Source organism: Thamnophis elegans, chromosome Z, assembly GCF_009769535.1.
Source record: "Thamnophis elegans isolate rThaEle1 chromosome Z, rThaEle1.pri, whole genome shotgun sequence".
NCBI classification, from domain to species: Eukaryota; Metazoa; Chordata; class Lepidosauria; order Squamata; family Colubridae; genus Thamnophis; species Thamnophis elegans.
This window is the reverse complement of record NC_045558.1, coordinates 100,915,469-100,927,012: the sequence shown is the minus strand read 5'-3', so window position 1 is coordinate 100,927,012 and position 11,544 is coordinate 100,915,469.

The window sequence follows — 11,544 nt, the reverse complement described above, 5'->3', positions numbered from 1 at the left end:
GGAGTGGCTTATTCCACCAAGCGACATACCTTCTTGCTGTTTGGTACTCGTAGTGCCTTCTGGAATCAATTGTATATGGATTGTGGATACGTCACAAGATGGGATTTATGGTGAATGTATTTTGTGAATTTAAATAAATTAGCATTACTGTATTGATACTCTGTTATAATTTGTACTTTCTATTATAAAAGTAAAAAAGTCTGGCATTTGCAAAAAAATGGGAACTGTCAACATCTCAAGAAAGATACATGTTGCAATTTGGTGGAAATCAAGTTTGCTTGGCAGTATATGCTTTCTCTTCCCACGCAAATGTAGTTTTATTGCAGTGGTGGGTTCCGGATCATGTTGCAACCGGTATGGTGCAACAGGGCCGAGGTCCACCACATGAACGTGGCGCACCCATGCAACACTCCGGGATGCCTCCAGAACTCTCCAGCTGCTTGGTGGAGCATATGCGAGAGCATATGGAGGCACCATATGCTCCTTGTGCATGCGCAGAAGCCCCAAACAGCTCAAATATAGGTAAGGAGCATGAGCGGGTGAGTGGGCCCTCCGGAGCACCATACTGAAACGGTACCTGGTACTCCCAGCAGGCACTGGTATGCCCATACCAGGACATACCAGTCATATCTCACCACTGTTTTATTGTATATTCTGGCCGCAGCGTGACAGTAGTTAGAACTGTCACAGAAGTTTTCTGTGTGGATGGAATACATTTGGTTTGGCAAAGGAATCAAGCAAATTTGAAATAGATATATTCCTGTAAAAATGTAAGTAAAAAGGTGAAATAAAGTTTTCTAAATGGAATAGGAAGATAGAACACATTAAATTTGTATATAGTGCAAAATCTGGCCACATTTTAAATTTAATTATTTTAGAAATCTTATGCATGCTTCCTAGTCATTTTTAGATGTAAGCATTTTCATTATTTAGTATAGAACTCTTCATCCTAAGATAATAACTTGTATTACAACCCCTTAATTTTGTTCTGAACTTTTATATGCATAAGACTGCAAGTATATGCATTATCAAAAACAATACAATATACTGTAAAATACTTCTTTTAGCAAAAAGCTGTACTAATAACTATTATACAATGTTTTGCTTTCATTGCTGCTGTTCCAGTGTTTTAATTGAAAATTAAGTGTTAATTCTTGTGTTTCAATAAATGTATTTGTACCCTTGTAAAATATTTGTTTGTTGCTTTTATGAGTTTATTGTAAATTGTCAGGTATACTTCAGTTCTCATTTGGGAAAAGGATTAAGTTATGTTATCTCTGTAAGGAAACAAAAAGCTGGCCTATAAAAATATTCACTGAGTGGGAAGTCTGAAGTCCCATTAGAATAGAAAGGTGGTAGAACACACTGAAAGCTAAATCAAAGTCATAATCTAGTAGCTCCTTTATAGAGCAAAATTAAATATTTAGAAGTATGAAACTCAATGTTTTCAGTACTTAGCCTCCAACAAGAAACAAAGAATGCAATATTGTTTACATTAAAATAGATTAATGGTGGCCTAATCCAGCATTCTCCAGCCTAATACCATCACCACCACCATTGTCTGCAATTACAAATCCAAAAACTGCCTGGAAATAGTAATAGCACGTAGACTTATATACTGCTTCACAGTGCTTTACAGGCCTCTCTAAGTGGTTTACATAATCAGCATATTGCCCCCACCAATCTAGGTCCTCATTTTCCCAGCTTGGATGGGTGGAAGGCTAGGTCAATCTTGAGTTGGTGATACTAAAACTGCTGGCAGTCAGCAGAATTAGCTTGCAATGCTGTATTATAACCACTGTGCCACCAATCTCAGAACTGAAAAATCAAGTGTAATCCTTAGTACAATTAAATAAAATGCTTTAAAGTCAGATAACAGCAGTGACATTACTGGTGCATGTTCCATGTGGATGGCTGTGAGTGCTGATAACATGTTCAGAGAGGTACTTTAAGCAATTAAAATAATTGCTCGAAATATAAACAAGTTTGTCTTTGCCTTTATTTAGAAATTGAGCCTACTTAATTTGTGGAATGTGTCATTCAACCCATCCAATCTTCTTTCTATATAATCAGCTGGTTTTGAAAATCCACAAAATTAATATTTAGAAATGTACTTTGAACCTATTTTCTCACAAATATACATTTTAAAATGTATTTGTATTCAGATATTTATTCTGAGTTTGGAAATGCAATGTGAAGAGAAGTGTAATCCAATCTCCCCTTTAAACCGGGAGGTACCAGTCAAGTCGTTCACACTGGAATTCACAAAGAATGAATTTCTCAAATGTCCCATTAACCTGTGTTGCTACATATCTGTTCAGCTGCCTGCCTCTGAGGTCAGTCATATGGCATGCCGATTCATGCTACAAGCTGTTTCCTTGTACTTTCCATTTGTCACTGTTGATCAGCTGTGAAACATGTCAAAAACCTTGTGAGTGTCATAAACCCAACAGGGATTTAAAGTCCAGAAAGCAAATTTGACCCTACCCGCAGCAGCAGAAAAGCAGTTCTGTTTTAACAGCTACAAAAATGTTGGAATGTCTCCAGTTTGGGATTCAACTGTTAATTCAAACAGTGAAACTGCTGGGTATTCTAGAAGGCTGCCAAAGAAGCAAAAATCTGCTGGAGTTAGCAAACACAAAGGTTGAATTCTAGTGTGTCTTCTATGTAAGAAAAATCAGTATCCAAAATGTTAGGCTTATGTAGAAAGATTTACCAGTCTTTTGCAACATTAGTCTTTGTTACTTTGAAATTCACTAATGCGTGGTGAGGCTGTTATTCATTGTTCCCCTTTTCCTACCTCTCTTCCATTCCCCTAATCTTTTCTCTCATCTGCTATATCTACCCTATACTTTATGCCTTTTCAGTTTTCTTCCTTTCTGTTACTCTAATGGTGCCAGTGCAACTTCTCTCTTTCAAAGCTAAGGCCAAAAAGATCACCAGGTTTTGTACAATGGGCAGGATCAGCCTTCAGTTACTCTGTTAATTAAGGAGTGCCCATTTGTCTTCACCTCAGTCTCTGATGAAATGTTATCCTACAAAAGAAAGTAAAGGCTTTAATGGACAATTCCTTATAAGCAAGACATGCAAAAAGCAAAGAGAAGTGGGGGTACTGAGAGAAGCAGTTGACAAAGTAAAAAAGGGGGGGGAGTTGTATTAAATAAATAATGAGGTACATTAATATACTGGTCAAAAAGTATTGTAGATAAGTAAAGAATTCTGTACATTAAAACAGAATCCACTTTCCCTATTACACTTCCATACAGATAGTCCTCCTTTAACGAATATTTGCAATTATGACGATGAAAAAGTAACTTTGCAAGTGATTCTCACATTTATGACTTTCACAGCTGTGTAAAACAAAGGAAAGCTGTAGTATGTAAGCATAATCATAGTTTCACTTAGCAACTGTTTTGGTTAATGAGCCAGTTACTAATCCCAATTGTGGTCACTAAATAAGGACTACCTGTAAAATGTAATTGTTGAACAAACTTTCAATTTGTGGTATATAACTGATTCTTTAAGTCAATATTTCTCAGTTTTAAGATACATGAACTTCAACTCCCTAATTCCCCAGCCAGCATGCTGATTACAGGAATTTTGGGGATTGAAGTCCACACATCTTAAAGCTGCTGAAATTGAAAAACACTGCTTTAAGTAAATGAGAGGCAGAACATAATAACCCTTTCCTAAGGTCTAAGATATTGTGCTACCAGAAAAAGAAGAGAGAAGAAAGCATCTATATTATGAACTGCTGTTTTGGGGTATATTTATTCCCAAAATAAACTTGGAAAACATTGACCAAAAAACCTGGTTTCATCACATAGGGTAGTAACAGTCAGATATGATTGAAACATCTAAAGTAAAAGGCATGAGGAAGTATTTGAGGAACTAAGGAGATTGTTTGAGTTAAGAAAATGCTTTTTAAAAGACCAGTGAAATAAGGGAGTGAGGTAGAAGATAACAGGTCATCCTCAACTTACAACCACAATTGAGACTAGAATTTCCATTGCTAAACAAGATGTTGTTTCTTAAGTGAGCCATAACCAATTTTACAATATTTTTGCCATTGTTGTTAAACAAATCACTAAACTTGTTAAATGAATCATGTGGCTGTTGAATAAATCTGGCTTCCCACATTCACTTTGCTTGATGGAAGCTATCTGGGAAGGTCGCAAATGGAAATCATATGACCCTAGGATGCGGCAACCATTGTAATACATGTTAATCACACTCACTCAAATTTTGATCCAGGATGGGGGGGGATACTGCAAGGATTGTAAGGATGAGGACAGTCACTTTTTTTCCCAATGCCATTGTAACTTCAAACAGTCGCTAAATGAATGGGTAAGTTAAGAAATATTTGTACTCATACATGAAAAAATAAATTAAAATACTGAATTCAGAAGAGAAAGCCATATTTTTGACAAATACTGCCTTAAAAGAACAGAATATTCAGCATGAGAAACCATTACAGAAAATATAACTTTAAAAAGTGTTTTAAAAAGGAACAAAAAAATGAAATTCTAGCCAAACATAGAATATTTACAGATTTTAAGAGACCAAACAGACTGAGGGAAGGGAAGATATCAATATTGACCTGGGGAAAAAAGGAAATATTGAAATTTAAGATTCAACTTAACTTCTCTTTTACTTCTCTAGATTAATGGAAAACTACAAAGAATTTTCTGAAGGACAAGCTATTTCATATGCATTTTTGCTACAAAAATTACACACTAGACCTGCTTTTTTAAAGTAAAGATTTAGATCTTTGTACCCCAAAGTTGAGAAATCTTTCCTGCAGCAAACTAGGTACACAACTAGTACAACTGTTTTAAAAAATGAGGCCAAATAGACAATTTAAAGAAAATTATAGAATTAGTACAATTGGATCTACTTTTCAATTCACAATGAGCTAGATGGGATAATATAAGATAGAAATAAAAAAAAGCAAGACAAAGTAACTAGAACAGTTACTATATATTGTTACTGATATATTGTTACTGGTAAAAAGAAGAGTTCCTTTTGATTTGGCAGATCTGAGGCAAATAAAAGAGCTCCAGTGCTTATTCAATTCAGGTTGAAATAGCTGTATATAAAGGGGGGGGGGCATGTTCTAAAATGCCAGAAACTCCACAAAATTTTCCAGAGGAAAATGAAGAATAAATAATAGCCTTTTGGGGGAAAATGTGAAGGTTTTGTTGTAGGATGTTGACAGAAACTTAGAAGCATAAACTGAGGCATTAATGTGGATCTTATGATGAGCTGAGTGAAAAAGAACCTATAAACGTAAGTCACCCCCAAATGGATAATATTAGACAAAGATTCTATAAGTTCTGAATTGGTGGACAGAATACATAATAGCAGAAGGGTTCAGAAGCAAAACTCCTTTAGTGACAAGTGAACCAGTGGAGTGGAAAAAGGGAGAACTATTTGAAGTAGCTATAACAATAGGAAGGGATGCCATGGGGTTTAATGTTCATGCTTGTGTCCTTGTCAGAAGACAACACAAATATGTTCTAGAAACTGGCCTGGAGATAATCATATTCTAATGCTCACCCAGAAGCAAAGGCAAAAAGAGGAGCCAATTGCAGGGAGGGGAGAGCCAGTGGTAGTGAAGCTGCTGAAAAACAACCATTAAGAAACCAATGATTGTAGATAGGGCACTTGGGAAAGCAAATCTAATAACAGAAGGAACTGTAGAAACAGATGGGAATAGAATGGAGAATGGAGAAAAACAAATAGCTGCAGAAGAAGCCACAGAAAAATGATAAATTGGGAGAACATGGGGAGGGGAAGGGAGAGAGCTTGCAGTTTAGGATGCTAAAATATGCAGTCATACCACAGTTCACTGGTAGTTTCACATGAGACAGTGGAAAAAAATGGTGACTGCTATTGAGAAATCAAAATGCTAGGATGAGGCAATAGATTCCTGCACTCTGTATAGATTCTGGGTTATGTTTTGGCTTTCAAATGGCAGAGGATCATAATGATCTCATAGGCATAATCATTACATGCATTTCCATTCTCTTATTACAGTTTGTAAAAAAAAAAAATCCTAGGAATTTGAAAATGTGCTGTTTTATTGCCCTCCATAATCCAGATTTTCTGTTTGCTTCTTTTCTCAAAGGCCATAATTTATAGTATGAACCTATCGTACTTTCTGAAGAAGATGATAGATTTCACTGTGTTTCTGAGCCCAGTTGGAATTACGGATCAAAGGACAGCAACATCATATAAAAGATAAGAATCCTGAGGTCTGCCTGTTTGTGAACATCTGGTTAAGGGTTGATGTTGTCAAGGTGATGTATCGACTGAGCCAAGATGCATCCTTGATTATCCTCTCTGTATAGCTGATTTCCAAGAAAAGCTCTACTGAGAAATGCTTCACTTGTAGAAAATTGCTTGTGAACAACTTCTGGAGCAGAAAAAAGGGGCCACTTATCAATTGATGTGTTGCAAAGTTTTCCCTACAGAATTCTTTGGGAGATGGAACCAAAAGCAAACTTGACAATCAGAAATGTCAGAAAAGAAGATTTTATTTTTGTACATATTCCTGAATAAGATTGTACAGAACAATCATGATCTCTTTCCTAAAGCTAACTCTTTAATCATGTTCATGGTGTGGATCCAATTTAAAGTTCAATATTTTTATGCTAAGCATATAGTTTAATGATCACAATGCCTAGACTAAATGGTCTATAAATAATTAAATCTTATTTCTATTCTTATTTTCCAGTATAATTATTGTCTCACACACTCCAGTCCATTTATATAGGGTCTGGTTTGGTCAGTAGATATAAATAAGGAAGTTTAATGTCAGTGCTACCAGTTTAGATTCAGTTGTATTGTTTCTGGAAAAACTTGGTCAACACCTGTAGCTTTTTCCACTTTTGCAGATCAGATGGGTCAATAGCTGAGGGAGCTTGAGTTTAATTAGAAAAAAGAGGAAGTCAGAAGAGGAAAATATAACAGGCAAGAAGAAATACTTATTTTGAAAAAATAACTCATGATGACTATGTGATTAAATAGTAGATTATTATTTTAGTGTCATACAATCAAAGGGTTAAATGGACACCTCCATGTAAGTGGGAGTAGAAAGTTAAGAAAACTGATGAGAAAGATAATTTGATATCTATCATTCCATGTAATATCATTATAAATAATTGATCCTATGGCAGACTATAACAAATCCACCAAGCTTAAGGTGCTATATTATCATAAACTGATAAATAAATGATAGCATTAGTATAAGTACTTTGATAAACCTAGTTCTCAAATTCCTTTGCAGAAATCCAAATGGCAACACTCTAAATCCAAATAACATGCTAAACCTAATTTAAAAGCTGCAATAAAGGGCACACATCTATATATAGTGAAGCATTCTTTATTTAACTAGGCTGTGAGTTTATTCTTTTGTGATCATAGCAAATGCATTACCATACATCAATATCCAATAAACTAAACCTGCTGTTCATAAGTCCTTTCTTGCTCATCCTGCTTAAAAGCAGCTTTGATTCTTGCCCTAAATTCTTTATCTGACACATCAATGCAGCTATTAGTATTTCTACTATTTTTAAAGCGTTCTCTCCAAGCCAAAACTCAGGCACTAATGCAAGGAACTAACAGTTGTTCCTGGATTAGAAACAGAGCTGGTTTGATAGACATATTAACATATTTCATTCTGAAGTGTCTAACTAACATTATGAGCAGCTGCATGTATAGTTCCTTCTGAACTGCATACATTTTGAAATTTTAAAAATGTATACAGCTAGGCAAATTTGCACACAGGGTTAAAGAACATTTTTAAATTGTCTGGGACATTTAATTGATAGTAAATTTTAAAGCAAAACATTTTAAAAACTTATTGAATAAATGCAGAACAATTCAGATTGCAAAATAATTGTACTCAAATAAGGTTTGTATATATCTCCCCAGGCAGTAAATACAAAGAAAAAAGAAGATCGCCAAAATCACACATTACACTAAAGCTTAAACTATGAGTCATTATTAGATTAGCCAGTATTTGAATGGGCTTTAGCCATAAACAGTGGTTACAAATCACATAAATGCACATACAGGTAGTCCTCGACTTACTATAGTTGGTTTAGTGACTGTCCACAGTTACAACCTTTGCAACATCCCCATAATAATGTGATCAAAATTCAGATGGGTAGCAACTAGTTCATATTATGACTGTTGCTGTGTCCCAAAGTCATGTAATCACATTTCGCAAGCTTCTTACAAGCAAGGTCAATAGGGAAACCAGATTTACTTAACAACCATGTAACTAATTTAACAACTATAGTGATTCACTTAACAAATATAGCAAGAAAAGTTGTAAAATGGGGCAAAACTCACAACAAATTTCTCATTTAAAAACATAAATTTTGGGGAAAGTTGTGGTTGTATGTTGAGGACTACCTTACATTAATGGAAAGTCAAAAATACATATTATGGCTTACAGTGATTTGTGGAAAAAGTAAAAATATCTGAGTCCAGTTTAACCACAGATGACTTCATGGACAGATCAACTGTATATGAGATTTGTTTTGCTTTGGGCAGCAATTCAGAAGTAGTTGACTATGTTTTTTGTATTCTTTTTCTTACCCTAATCTATAACCTTGAATTCCATCGTCATTAACTATTCACACATTATAGAACTGGCACCTTTCGGCTGCCAAATGCAGACATAGTAAACATCACTGTTGAGATTTTTGCCTCATAAATAAAGCAAAATAAGTAGGTTTATTTATTTATACAATAAATAAACAGGCTTGTCCTTCGTTATTGCTCAGGGTACAACCAATGCCAGGAGACAACTTCACAAATCCATTACAATAGCAAGACTTGGAAAATGTGTTGTATCATTCCTAGTCAAATGGGATCATTGTGCAATCCACCTGTCCAAACCAGATGTAATGTTCTTCCTGTTTACTCTGTATCTCTAAATTTGTGGAATAATGATGATGCTACTTCATAGAAATGTTGCAGATGCCCGTAAGGCAATGTTCCCATTTGTAATATGTTCCTATATCAGATTCAGCTCTCACAAGTCTATAACTAGTTTGATATACAATAGAACAGAATACCAGGAAGTCAAAGAATGTTTCACAATCTTATCAATCTTGGCCAGAGTGGCTAGGGAATTCTGGGAGTTGAAGTCCACACATCTTAATGTTGGCAAGGTTAAGAAAAAGTAGGTTAAAGAATAGTATTTATAAACCCTATCTGACTGACGTGGCAAGTCTGTAATGGGATTATACCACTTCAAACTGAGATGGGAAATCACATATTTTCCTATAAAAATCTGCTTTTCATGTATACAAAAGAGAATATGCATGTTAAGACAAAAGTTTGTTTATTTGTTGCCTAACTTGTACAATATGATGCTGATTACAGCATTAAAACATTAAAATCCTAACAAATATCTCTAAAACAATAAAATGGGAAAAATAGAAATGGAGAAGTTATTAGTTTTATTTATATCACTGATTTATGATACTGTGGGAAACAGTCATCAGTAGAATAGGGACTACCGTACATCAGAATTAGGACTATTGTACAATAGTGGTTTCACTCTTGTGTGCCAACATCTCGTTAGGAGTTTCACTTTGACATTTGCAGCTCTAGGTGTGCGTGTTGGGATAAAGTTAATTTGATAATAGCTCTTTGCATAATATACTGGCATAATTCAGAAAATGACATTCCATGGGAACCAGCATTAACATTCTCATCCATGACTGTGTTAGTAGAAAGTCATACACCTGTTCTGTTCCACCAACATCTGTAGTAATAGCAGCTTCTCCTATAACTTGGCCTGCTCCATGTCCAATCAAGAGAACTTGGTGTAAATAATAATATTGGTTATGTGCCATCAGGTTGATGATTCGTAAAGATAAACTATAGCCATAGGGCTTTCCATATAGGTACATATTAAAAGGAACCCGTGAACATTGGTTTAAGAATATTACTACTTGAGGTAGGCAAGAAGTTGCTTTCACTCAGGACATGTTACTTGGAACATAACATGATCCAAGTAATCAAAGCAAACCAAGTGTATCTGAAGGAAAAAGTTATATAAATGTCCAAAAAATCTTCTTCCCTGGCAGCACGATGATGCATTGGAAACTATGCTAATTAAAATTAAGCACGGTTTAAATTATCTGCCTGAGGTGATGACTACACTCATTAAAATAGAGCCAAATTCTGGCAGGATATATACTCAGATTATATTTTTCTTTTGAGTTTGTGTAGAAACCTAATCTAGTCTTAAATAGTACAATTTAGACACAGATTTATAACTCTAATATAAATTTTGTCCGTAGCAAATAGGAGCAAAGGGGAGACCAAGATCATTTTTTTCTTATGCCAAAGGTGTGTAATGTTTTCCACACTGAGATCATATTTGGCTTCAATATATTTGAAACAAGGTACAGCCCAGAAGGAAATTAATTTACTTAAGTGTAAATAATCTTAAATTAAATAAAAATGAAGTTAAATAAAATTAATCAACTGATACAGAATAATATATTTATTCAAAGTCATATGATTACCTTTTCTGATGGTCATAAAAATATCATGTCACTTTTTTCAGTGCGTTGTAAATGTGAACAGTCGCTAAATGAATGGTTATAAGTCAAAGACTACCAGTAATACTGCTTGTTTTCCAATAGGAAGTACTATTGATCAGTGCAGAATGTCTCTTCTAATCCTTCAAATTAATGTAGATCTTTAGCAAGTTCATAACTTGTCTGTCACAATACAATCAAGCTAAGTGCATGATATGCTTAGCAAGAAATTATAATTACAAGCTCCTTAAAAGCAGACAACTTTTAAAATAAGATTTCAACTTTACTTCAGATTTCTTCTATCTTGCAGCACAAGAAAATAACCACATAGGATTTAACAATGTTAGTGAGCTCATAGGGTAGAGGTAGAACAATATTACTTGCTACTTGCTACTTGCATGTCTGATGATCTGGCCCATAAAAAACTGGTAGCTCACTGGGTACAGAGCACAGAGCTCAGAAATTCAAGAATAATGGCAGGGTCCATTCTTTTCAGTATTACTCTCTAATCCAAATTGTTCCCATGTGATTATAAATGCTTATGAAATGTTTCAAGTTCCAGGAAATTTTGCTCAGGCTTATGATGCTATGGAAGCTTTATGCTGTGCTCAATTTTGTGATTTGTTTTGTTCTGACAGGTGTGGTGTTCAAATGAAATATTAATCTTCTGTAATATACTGCTGACATATCCATCATCTGTTTCCCTCAAATCATGGGTTATTCTTTAACCATGTTTGAGGTCTTATTTGAAGCTGTTTATTTAAATATTTATAAACATCTTCAGTCCAATAAGCGTCTACTATTTATGCACCTAGATCTAAAAACAGTGGTCATTTTTAGCTTGCAATACATAGGGAAACAAACACCTTCTATTTCTTGACAACAACTGTTTGCAGCGCATGTAGACAATTATGTCGTTTTTCTACAGTGAACAGGAATATTTTACCCACTGCCATTTTTAGCTGGAACGATT